The 12,510-nt window shown below is 39.9% G+C and overlaps 1 long non-coding RNA gene across 1 annotated transcript; it reads right to left on the bottom strand.

Annotated features, from left to right (window-relative positions):
- Positions 1-11,193: 11,193 nt before the first annotated feature.
- LOC125493361 (uncharacterized) lies at positions 11,194-12,179 on the bottom strand. Its single transcript, XR_007269915.2, has 3 exons — positions 11,733-12,179; positions 11,410-11,454; positions 11,194-11,298 (listed from the first exon to the last, which is right to left on the bottom strand). It is a non-coding gene; the product is annotated as an uncharacterized LOC125493361 (long non-coding RNA).
- Between the last annotated feature and the right edge of the window lie 331 nt (positions 12,180-12,510).

Raw genomic sequence — 12,510 nt, 5'->3', positions numbered from 1 at the left:
GCAATTCAGAAGGATTTTATTTGCTTCTCAAGACAGTTCTTCATCTATGGCATCTGGTTAGTCTATCTATTCTTTCTGACTTTTTATTTTTGAGTAGGACTTTCCAAGGAAGGGTTTCGTGTTATTGACTCAGACACTCTTGGATAGGTTCATCGCAATCGCGTCCTAAGGGGAGTTTGGACGGTCAAGCGTTAGCTGAGATGCTGCGCAAACGCAAGAAGGAGTCCTCTAACGACGCTGCGTCTCTGTCGTCAGCGTCAACGAAGAAAGACACAGCAGTTGTCGTCCATTTGGACGACGAGCATGACGTTGCGTCTAAGACGCGCAAAACTGACTTCCTGGCCCCTCCAGACAAGAGTGGGCCTTCTTATACTGTGACCGTCCCTAACGACTTTATGTCGTTGGAGAGGTCCATATGGCCTGAAGCTGATAGGTTCCTCTTTCCCAGCGCAATGGAAAGGATCAAGGACCACACTCTCCCCCGCATGATGTCAGACGTGCTAGAGCTCCTATTCCAGGTATAGACACTTGTTGTCCCCTTTGACACACTATGCTATAATGACTTACGACTTCTAACAGATATCCTATCTTTTCTTGTGCAGTCTTCTCAACATCTCCTAATGCTAAGAGGGAATCTCGTCTCTGCTGAACGGTCACCTGTCCATGAAGCAGAGAATGGAGAAGCTGAATTGGACGCGAAGTCCAAAGCCGCTAAATTAGTCTTACAAGAAGGCTATGGAGGACATGGGGAGCTTTAAGAAAAACGGAGAGAGCTGGAAGAGATTAGGCAGAGGGCGACTAAGCTGAAGACTCTTCGCTCAGGAGATCAAGAATCTCCAAGCGAGTATTGACGCACAGAAGAATGAGCTGGACCTTCTTGAGGCTGAAGTGACAACTCGGGTCAGGGCTAAATTCATGTATCAGTTCCTGATGAAGAAGACGACATCGTGGATGCCACAAAAGGATATTGACCTGTACCTTCAATTCATGGGGTCAATGAAGGATCTGATGGACGAAGAAAACTTGGTTGCGACGGCGGACTCTTCATCAAAAGTTAATGAAAACCCCCGTCTTGTTCCGGTTCATAGCGTGATGTACCCCCTGACCCCGAAACTGAGAAGGAGGCTCCACCACTGTCTTACCAGCTGAAGCGTCCGAGGAGAAGGAAGCTGAGGAGGTCCCTGTTGCTTGATTTCTAGGCATTTTATATCATCCCCCCTTTTACTTAAACTTTAATCAAACTTTTGTTATAGGTCGCTCGAAGGAGTGACTGTTTGTAATGTACTTTTGGTTCACCCATGGGGGTGATCATAACTTTTTATCGTTTAAACTTTTTGGGTCACCTACGGGGTGACCATTACGTTTGATGCTTGGATTTTAGCAAAGTTGATCTTATGTCCTTGCTTTATGTCTCATGTATGTGTCTCAGTCGTTATTCTGACGCTTCTAGAGGATGTCACGCTCAGTAAGCCATCTTTGGTCGTTCAGACGTAATGTTTGGACTTAATAAAAGCCATCTTTGGTCGTTCAGACGTAACGTTTGGGCTAAACGACTTTAGAACTCATATAGGAAATATATAGAAACTTACGTGTGTTTGTCAGAGAGATAGATGAAATGTCGTCAACAGTTATAGCTTTAAAATGACCGTGCCCCTGTCATAACGTCAGTTGAGGCAATAGTGACCAAAAACTTTATATGGTAGCAAAATGCAAATCTGCCTGATGTCGTGTGAAGAATCGTCGGAACGTTAACAAGATGGACGGGAATAACTTCCCTGAAATTCAACAATACCTAGTGAGAGAACACTATGGTCGCTAGCAGCTAGCGACACAGATATAATAGCATTACCATCTATCTATATCTTTCTTTTTTTTATTATTTTTTTTTTACGATTGGGAAAACAAAGCTTACTACTCAGCTTAAAAGAAGTATCGTTTGAGGTGTGTGGCATTCCAGCTACGTGACACGGATCTTTTGTCACGTCGGACCAATTGGTAGGCTCCGTTGCCTACCACGTTACTAATTTGGTATGGTCCTTCCCACTTCTGTCCTAGCTTACCTGCGTTAGTGTAATAGCCCTGTTTTTAAGAACCTTTATTTAAAAGCTTGTGGATAAGTATCATCATTCTTAATGGTTAAGAAAGCTTACGGATAAGCATCATCATTCTTAGTGGTTAAGAAAGCTTGTGGATAAGCATCATCATTCTTAATGGTTAAGAAAGCTTATGGATAAGCATCATCACTCTTAATGGTTAAGAAAGCTTGTGGATAAGCATCATCATTCTTAGTGGTTAAAAACTTGTGGATAAGCATCATCATTCTTAATGTTAAGAAAGCTTGTGGATAAGCATCATCATTCTTAATGGTTAAGAAAGCTTGTGGATAAGCACATCATTCTTAATGGTTAAGAAAGCTTTGGATAAGCATCATCATTCTTAATGGTTAAGAAAGCTTGTGATAAGATCATCATTCTTAATGGTTAAGAAAGCTTGTGGATAAGTCATCATTCTTAATGGTTAAGAAAGCTTGTGGATAAGCATCATCATTCTTAATGGTTAAGAAAGGTCAAAGAGGATAAGAACCATCATTCTTATTGGCTAATAAGGCTTTGGAAACCAATAGATAATGAGAAAGTCCTTGAGAGCCTTAAACATTAAGATTATGAAAATCTTTGGAGATTGTTTTATCGGGTAGCGATGAACTTCCAGTTAAAGAGCCATTTGGGATTGAATCCGAGCTCAGAACCTAACCAAACTTATATATGACATGCTTGGGATGTCTTAAGGTTAAAATGGTCATTTATGCCCAAGAATTACGTGGCTCAATAAGGTAAATTGCTTACAAGTAAAACCTGGCCAGCTGAAATTACAGCTCAGACCTATCCTCAAAGAAAGCTGCTTAGCAGCTACTTAAGTGTCGATCTCTCAAAGACTTTTTATGCATGAAAGCCAACACCTTAGGCTAACACCTCAAGCAAGAATCACCCAAAAACTCCAAGAAACCGACCTTGCCCAGAAGAGGTTTCCCCCCCTGGGGTACCGCCAGAACAGACTATAAAAGCCTGTTCTGGATTTTCTCTCTTTTCTCTTATTTCTTCCTCTTGGACACCCACTTTTCTTACATAAACTCTTCTAACATCCATACAAAGTATTTTAAGCTTTGGTTCCAACCTTTAGACCTTAAACTCATATAGAAAACCTTGCTGAAAGATCACATAAGTTGCTGTAAGTTCAACATTTACACCTCTTGTATTTAAGCTTAGTTTTTCATATCTATAAGCTTGTTGAAACTAATCTTTAGCATTTTATACATTCAGGGGAAGCTGTAGGAGTAGTTAACCAAGTGGATTAAGGAATTTCGTGGCTTTAAGCATCCTTAGTTAAGGTACACACTTAGTTTGGTTTTACCCTAGAGATTTCCATACCTATAGTTAGGTGATTGTTTCTTTCTAGTGTAAAGCATGTATGAATTTACTTATGGTGTGTTTTCTATTATGTGTATATTGAGTATATTACATGAGTATAACATGCTAAGGTTCATTAGAGATGTTTCATTTGACCTAAACAACACTTATACACTAAGTCATTACGATTATGATTCTTAATGGAATGTGTTTAGTACATGGACTTGTGGAGTAATTATGATGATTAAGGTGGATTGTTATGTTATTGTTGTTGTGATTGTTGTGGTGGTTGTGGTGAAGTTGTTGTGGATTGTATTGTTGTTGTTGCTAGTAGTGTTGTTGGGTTATTGTTGTTCTGTCATTGTGGTTGTGGTGGAGTTGCTGTGAAGCTGTTGCCTATTGTTTGTTGTATATTGTTCTTATTGGATAGTCGTTGTTGATGATGCGAGGGAAGTCCTAATCTTAGAATTGGGAAACTGTTATAATTATTGTAGTTGGAGTTGATATGTATGAAGTCGAGTTATGAGTTATGGGAATGACTTCATTAATTTCTATTTGCGGGATTCAGTTTTATTAGCATAATGGTTGCGTTAGAAGAAGATAATTAGAATAGTTAAGATTGGTTGTTGTTATTGTTATTGTTATGAGGTGATTATTGGAGGATGATTTTGGAATGGAGTATCATTCGGAATTATGAAGGAGATTATAATGTTGGAATTGATATATTGGTTAAGGATTTGAGTGCAACATAGAAATCAGTTTATTGAGGTTTATTTACGAGTCGAGCTAGCTTTATATTCTCAATATAATTGTTGGTAGCACAATTAGGTGCTTGATTTAGGTACAGTTGTGAGTTATGTTTAGTTTGTTTAGTTATATAATTTGGAATTATGATTATGAATTGGGATGCAAGTCGATGTAGCTAATATCATCGAAGTTATAGAATTAATTAAGGATTAAGGAAATTAGAATGCTAAAGGTTGATAATTTGTGAATTGGGAATTAGTTTAAGTTTGGTTATTGATTATTGATGTTATCTGAGATGGTTGTTGGAGAATGGCTATGTAGACGTATATAATTCAAGATGATATGGGAAATCAAGTTATGATGCTTGGAGGTTTCGTATTATAGAGTTGAGGTAACCTTTGGGTTCAGCAAAATATATTTAAATGCTCCCGTGGGCGTTAATATGAATTTTGGATATCATATATCGTTTTGGTAATGGCCATGATTATAGATACATCTCTGAGTTAGTTGTGAATTGCTATTGGATTATTATAAAAGTATCATTTTGTTCAATTATCGAAATCGTTCGAAAATACTATATTTCTCAAAATACGATTTGGTATGATAATGAGGAAATGGTTCGGATATGAGTTTAGACCAGATAAGGTCGAATATGGTGTTATGTTATGAGTATTGAGGATTCAAGTATGGATCATTAAATATCTTATTTTATAAACATGAAAGTGAGGCATGAATAGGCACCCCGAGTAGGGCGGTAGAGTCCCTAGCTGTTGCCTTCCAGGAAGGGCGAACTCCTGATTATAGGACATGTCCGGGTAAGTCTTGCAAGCATAACAATAAAAGGCTGGGTGACAACCCTCAATAGTTTGGAGACAGCTGGTATGCGTGGTACCCCTCTCCACTCCGTTCATGCCAAACGAATTGATTTTGTGAAACTATAATAACTGAGTCGAATGTGATTATCTGTTATTATAATTATGTGTTAGTTTCCAAAATACACCTAAACTTGTATTTTCTATTACACAGTGTGTACTCAGCTTTGCTGATAGTGTTGTCATTTCTGTGGCCTGTCACTTGGTAGGTGGCAGAGTGAAATATTGTTGCAGGTTTGGTGTTGTGAGCTCAGGATTCTGAAGTAAAGCAAGATAAAGATGTCGTTGTAGCTTATGGATTGAGTTTGTATCTAGATAGTGTATTTGAGATTAGATATTTATATTTCTTGTATACAATATTTAAGAATATTAGTCGAGATATCGATGTAATTGAAGTCTTATATAAAGGATTTTGTTTTGTGGGCTAATAACCCACAGGTCCAGGATCGTTTTCTAGGTTATGTTCCGCTGCTAAATATATTATTCGAGGCTTATTAAGCATTGATTGTGATTAGTGAATCTTAAGTGTGCTTACCTAGCAGCTCGGGAAAACGGGATGTTGCAGTTAGCCTCTTGTGTGTTCTGAAATACTTTCCTTAGAACCCAATCACCTTCGACGAAGGATTTGGCTTGGACGTTTTTATTAAAGCTCCTCGCTACTATTTGTTGCTGGGGCGCCATGCGTACCAATGCTACGTCGCGCAACTCTTCAATGGTATCTAGGTCGTTTATCAGTTCATCGTGGTTTTGTCGCTCCGTCGCTAGGCTACATCTCGCAGTCAGGACACTCACCTCTGAAGGTAGGACAGCCTCACAACCATAGACTAGTGAGAACGGTGTTTGTCCAGTCGCAGTGCGCGGTGTCGTGCGATTAGCCCATAAGATGGAAGGCAACGCCTCCTCCCATATACCCTTCTTGGCTCTGAGTCGCTTCTTCAAAGAGTCAATGATCGTCTTGTTACTGGACTCAGCCTGTCCATTGGCTTGCGGGTATCTTGGTGTTGACGTTAACAACGTTATGCTCCATTCATCGCAAAAACGTCTTGTCTCATTGCTAATGAACTGCGACCCATTGTCGCATACTATCTCGGACGGAACACCAAACCTGCAAATAATGTTAGTGTATATAAAAGAAATCACTTCCTTATCGCGTACCTGTTGAAAAGAACCTGCTTCAATCCACTTAAAAAGTAGTTAGTTAGTGCCAACATAAAGACCTTCTGACCTGGGGTTGGAGGTAATTTGCCAAATATGTCCATGCCCCATTTCATGAAAGGCCAAGGTGTTAGAGTAGGATGCAAAGTTCACAAGGTTTCTGCGTCATACCTGCATGTCATTGACAACTATCGCATTTGGCGACATAATTTATTGCGCCTTTCTTCATTGTTGGCCAATAGTATCCCATGCGCAACACTCGGTTGGATAAACTGCGTCTCCTGAGTGATTTCCACAAGTGCCTTCATGCATGTCCTTCAGGACTTGCCCCACTGATCCTTTTCCAAACAACGCAGGTAGGGGCCTGCGGCAGATTTTTTGAACAGTACTCCTTGAATGAGTATGTATCGCGACGCCTTGAACCGAATTCTGCGTACTTCCGCCTTATCTGTTGGGAGTACGTTGTTAGCAAGGAAATCATGAAGCGGTTTTGTCCAACTGATACTTACCTCCTTGGCGTCAGGGTCGCTCTCAGATTCGGGATTACCGATGTTATTGACGACCTCATAGTTGCTTTGAAGCTGTTCGACCGTCGTCGTGACAACGTCCCCAACGCTCCTAGCGATAGCAGGATTCGCCAAATGAACTATAGCTAGGGACGGACGTAAATGAAATGTCCCTTAAAGAAGATCCGAGATTGGCCAATGCATCCGCTTGCGTATTCTGGTCCCTAGGTATCTGCAAAATGTCAAATGAATTAAACACTTTACTTTTACGCTGAGCTATTTCTAAATACATGGCCATTTTAGAGTCCTTTGCCGCGAATTCGCCCTTGACTTGGCTGACTATCAGCAGTGAATCACTGAAGACTTTCAATGCTTTTGCTCCCATGTCTTCTGCTAACGACATTCCTGCTATGAGCGCCTCGTACTTGACTTCGTTATTCGTCGCTCTAAATTCACAGCAAATGGCTCGTACTATCTTGCCCCCTTGTGGCGACTTTAGCACGATGCCCAGACCTGCACCACGAAAGTTAGAAGACCCATCAACAAACAATATCCAAGAATCGTCGTTTACTTCATTAATCTTTGCGACTTCGTCGTCCGCAAGCTTTTCTAGCTCGGGGCTAAAGTCTGCCACAAAATCAGCCAAAGCTTGTGACTTGATAGCTGTTCTTGGATGAAACTGGATGTCGTATGCACTGAGTGTTATTGCCCACTTGCTCATGCTTCCTGTCAATTCTGGGTGTCGCAAGACAGACTTTATAGGATAGTTAGCCATAACGATAACAGTATGTGTTTCAAAATAGTGCCTAAGCTTTTTAACAGCTACGAGTATTGCTAAAATGAGCTTTTCTAATGAAGAATACCTGGTCTCCGCGTCTAGTAGAGACTTACTGACATAATAGATTGGTAGCTGCTGGCTTTCCGCTTCCTGCGTCAGGACGGCACTGACGGACACATTGCTTACCGCAAGATAGAGCTGCAACGTCTCTCCGATGTTTGGCTTCGACAGCAGTGGCGGTGACGCTAAGTAGCTTTTAAGTTTCTGCAGCGCGTCTTCGTGTTGTTGCGACCAGTCGAAGCCCTTATTCTTTCTTAGGACGTCATAAAATAGATGGCATTTTTCAGACGACCAGGATATGAAACGATTCAGCGCGGCTACACGACCGGTCAACTTTTGCACCTCCTTGACGCTTCATGGAGATTGAATGTTGATGATGGCCTTTATTTGATCCGGGCTGGCTTCAATTCCTCGTTGCGTAACGACGTACCCTAAGAACTTCCCTGCAGACACTCCAAATGTGCACTTAGTGGGATTTTATTTCATGCCATACCTTCGCAGGACGTCAAAAGCCTCCGACAGATGCTGGATGTGATTGTCTGCTCGCTTGGATTTGACGAGCATATCGTCTATGAATACTTCCATAGTGTCGCCCAGCTGATCTTTAAACATTTGGTTGACCAATCGCTGATATGTGGCACCTGCATTTTTCAAACCAATAGGCATAACCTATATAACAATATATACCTTTAGCAATAACAAACGCGGTCTTTCCCTGGTCGTCCGGATGCATCAATATTTGGTTGTACCCGGAATACGCGTCCATGAACGTTAAAAGCTCGTGACCTGCCGTCGCGTCAACTATTGCATCTATATGAGGGAGAGGGAATGGATCCTTGGGACATGCTTTGTTCAAATCTGTGAAGTCGATGCAGACTCTCCACTTCCCGTTCTTTTTGCTGACCACCACGACATTGGCTAACCAATCTGGATACTTTACCTCACGGATCTTTCCGGTATCGATCAGCTTTTGAACCTCGTCATTGATGACTTGATTTACAGGCTAACACGGTCTTTTGAACCTCGTCTTTTCTGTTTTACAGGCTTGTGAGCAGGGTCGACGTTGAGCTTATGCGTAATGACGTCAGGACTGATTCCTGTCATATCCTCATGGGACCAAGCAGAACAATCTTGGTTAGTTTTCACAAAATCAACTAACTGACCTCGTATTTCTTGCGACAACGTCGCTCCGATTCGAACGACATGATCAGGGACGGATGGATCGAGCATCACTTCATCCACGTCCTGCTTGCTGGGCGCTTCAGGCGCTGATCCATCCGTTAATTGCTAGATGGACACTTTTGGGGTTTTGAGCGACGAATTATAGCATTCTCTTGCAGATTTCTGCTCGCCCTTTATTTCTTGGACCCCCCACTTTGTTGGAAACTTCAGCGACTGATGATAAGTTGAGGGGACGACCTTCATCTTGTGTATCCATGGAGTGCCGAGAATGATGTTATACGCGGACGGGCAATCCACAACGTTGAATCTGGTTGGCAGGTTGACGCCTTTGGCTAGCGTTGGCAATGTGATCTCTCCGACAGTGTGTTGAGCCTCTCCACTGAACCCTACTAAAACAGTAGATTTTTTAGTAATATCTTTATCGCACAAACCCATACCTTCGAGGGCGCTTTTGACACTACAAAAAATACTACATATAGAGGCAAGCCAAAATTGCATCTAAATATATATTTGTAGCCTCTAATGGTGTTTAGAAGCAATTTTCTTGTTGCCTCTAATTAGTCCATCGCTAATTATAGGTTGCCCCTAATGCCACCTTTTAGAGACAGATATGTTATGGTGGTGCTAAAGACACTTATGTTTAGATGCAACCATATGCTTGTCGCTAATTGTTGGTTGCCTCTAATGCCACCTTTTAGAGACAGACAAGTTATGGTGTTGCTAAAGACACTTATGTTTAGAGGCAACCATATGCTTGTCGCTAATTGTTGGTTACCCCTAATGCCACCTTTTTCAGGCACAAAACTTGAAGTGTTGCTAAAGCCACTTACATTTAGAGGCGTCCATCAGTCAGTCGCTAATTATAGGTTGCCCCTAATCACTATACTACAAGAAAAACTGCTATTTACGACCAAATTTCTGGTCGCAAATAACTGAAATCTGGTCGTAAAAAGCCTTTTACGGCCAGAAACGCATGTGGTCGCGAGTGGTCGTAAAAGGCTTCGTCGCAAATAATATTTAAAAAAACTAGTCGTAAAAACCTTTTGCGACCAGATTTAGATCCGATCGCAATTGCTAGTCATCTACGACCATAAATCTGGTCACAAATGTGATTAAAAAAAAAAAAAGAAATATACAACTAAACATAATTGCTAATTTCTTTTTTTTACAATCTAATGTTAATAAACTACATTGTCATTAAAAAAAATAAACAATAATAAATTAAAAAACTATATTTTTATTAATAATTTTTATTATCTCATACAACTTAAAACAAATACAACTTAAAAGTAGTTTCTACAACTTTAAACTAAAAAATACAATTCAATCAAAATAAATTTTACAAATAAATCAATAAATGCCAAAAATTCTAGTTTTGTAATTCCTGGAATTTGAACCCAGAAATTGAACAACCTATACCCACTCCGTGTTGGTCCCAGCCTGACCACCACCGCCGCCAGTCTTCCCTACCACCGTCGCCGCCGCCGCCTTTATTTACACCTGCAACGCCAAAAAAATCAGAAAAAAGGCCTAAATTTAAAATCAAAATTTAAAACGAAAAAAAGGAAAAACAAAAATGGCATGAAAAAATAGAAAAAAAAAACGAGAAACAAAAAAGAATGAAGACCACAGCTTCCCACCGCCGCCACCGCCACCGCCCAGAAAAATCCTGGTAACAGAAAATCAATAAACTTTGAGCCAAAAAATAGACAACAATAGCTCGATTCATAATATTAATACAGAACAAAGTCACAACTTGCAAGCGATTCGACAACAATGATAATAATCAGCCCCAAACACTGAATCAAATTCAGGCACATGGAGTCATTTGGCATGCATCATATGTTCATCCTTGCTCATTAAAAATCATTGCAGGTCTGTCACTTATGCCTTTGTTAGACTACAGAAGTCAAATATATCAACCAATGGCAAAAGTGACCAAAGACTCGTCCTCACCAGTAGCCTTTATTACAAAATTCATTAAAATAATTGCAACATCTACTGTAGGAGAGTGCCTTAATTGACAAAAGAAAATGGTCTAATTTTGATCTTATAAGTGTGCGTAATAGTTTAGAGGAATCTGAAACATATATTTAGAAACCTTAGTACAACATCATCATTACATATTACATTGAAGAATATATCAACAAAAATCAAATGATCTGATTTATTAGAGATTTATCAAGGGTCGTTATTAGAGAAATTCAGAAGAAAAAAACACATAAAAATGAAATAAGAATCAACAGCAACACCATTACACTAGCAATAGCTACACAAAAGAGCAACAATGCAAATTTGCAAGCATTTTTCTTCACAGTGTAGAATTTCAATCTTCCTATCAAAGTAAACTTAACTAACCCTTAAGGACTAATCATCCACCCCAGATTCTCATAATCACATCTCCCAGTTACTCAGATAAATTTGAAAATCTACCCACTACATTCCTTAAAGACCCATAATTCGAAAACATTATTTTCAAAATGATTTAAGAGTTCACCAGAATTTAGACTTTGCAAGAACATCATTTGTATGCACAAAGCTTCATTAGGTAGATCTTAAGATGCTCATCAGATTGAATAGGAAGAGCCCTGAAACTGTTGCAGATAAAAATCTTAAAAAATAAATACCAATTACGCAAACCTTCATGATTTAAATGATCAGACCAAAGTTGGATGGAAATAAAGGAAAAGTGATGAAGAACTGACCCATTTCTGACGAGCAATATCCCTCTATCTCTCTCTTCTCGCTCTCTGAAAGATTTAAGCAACAGATTTGAAGAAGAAAGAAATTAGGATTTTTGATGGCTTACATACCCAATAAATCAAAAGAAAATTAATCAAAGATGAGGCAGGATCACCAGAATACGATTACATTCTAATTAGGAACTCAGTCAACTATTTTCTAGGAACACAATCGCTTAAAAAACAATTCACACGAATCGAAATCTGTTTGTTTTTTATTCTTGCAAATCACATTAATCATGAAAATTATAAGAAAAAAAACAACAAACTATAAATTAGATACATACCAATGAGAAGCGAATATAATTTGAGCAAAGGGATGGCTGAGAATTTTGAGGGTTTCAGTTTTGAAGGTATGAGAGTGGTGAGGCAGAGCTGCAGTAGTAGTGGTTTCAGTTTTTTCTCGCTCAAAAATTTCGGATTCGCGGCTAGGTGTGGGATAGTATTTGCCACGTGCTTCGTTTTCTATCTTAACACGATTCCGCGTCGATAAAACACGCGAAGTAAGAGTTGGCTCAACGCTCGCAGGGAGGCGTCGAGGAGAATGCGTCCAGAGAATAGCCTTTTTCTAGTAGTGAGCCCAGCACCAACCCCAACCACTTAACCCCGAAACCCTAACCGCCGCCACCTAAAAACAAACCAAACCCTAACTTCAAACCCCCCACCCCTCAACCCCTCGAGCCCACCCCACCCCCCTCTTCGAACCAACCCCGACTTATCCCCCCTTCGAACCCACCCCCTCAACTCCCCCAACACACCCCCTCAACCCCACATCAAACCCTAAATCAAGAACAGAAAGGCCCAAAAAAGGAAAAAAAATTCTTCATTTACAAAAAATCAGACGAAAAAAACCAAACCCCAAAAAATTGAAACCCTCAAATTTCAAAAAAATCAAGCGAAAAACCCATAAATTTCGCACCCTATTTCGAAAATAAACCCTTAAATAATCTAGATCTGTGCAAATTAGACAAAATAACAAATACTAACCTCTTCACTGAAATTTTCAAGATCTTCAAATTTGCTACAAAATTTGAAGAGAAAAACGAGATTGACGAGAGAGGAATT

The sequence above is a fragment of the Beta vulgaris genome, chromosome 9 (genome assembly GCF_026745355.1).
Source record: "Beta vulgaris subsp. vulgaris cultivar EL10 chromosome 9, EL10.2, whole genome shotgun sequence".
Taxonomy (NCBI): Eukaryota; Viridiplantae; Streptophyta; class Magnoliopsida; order Caryophyllales; family Amaranthaceae; genus Beta; species Beta vulgaris.
The sequence above is the reverse complement of the archived record's forward strand: the minus strand, read 5'-3'. Positions and strand labels throughout refer to the sequence as shown.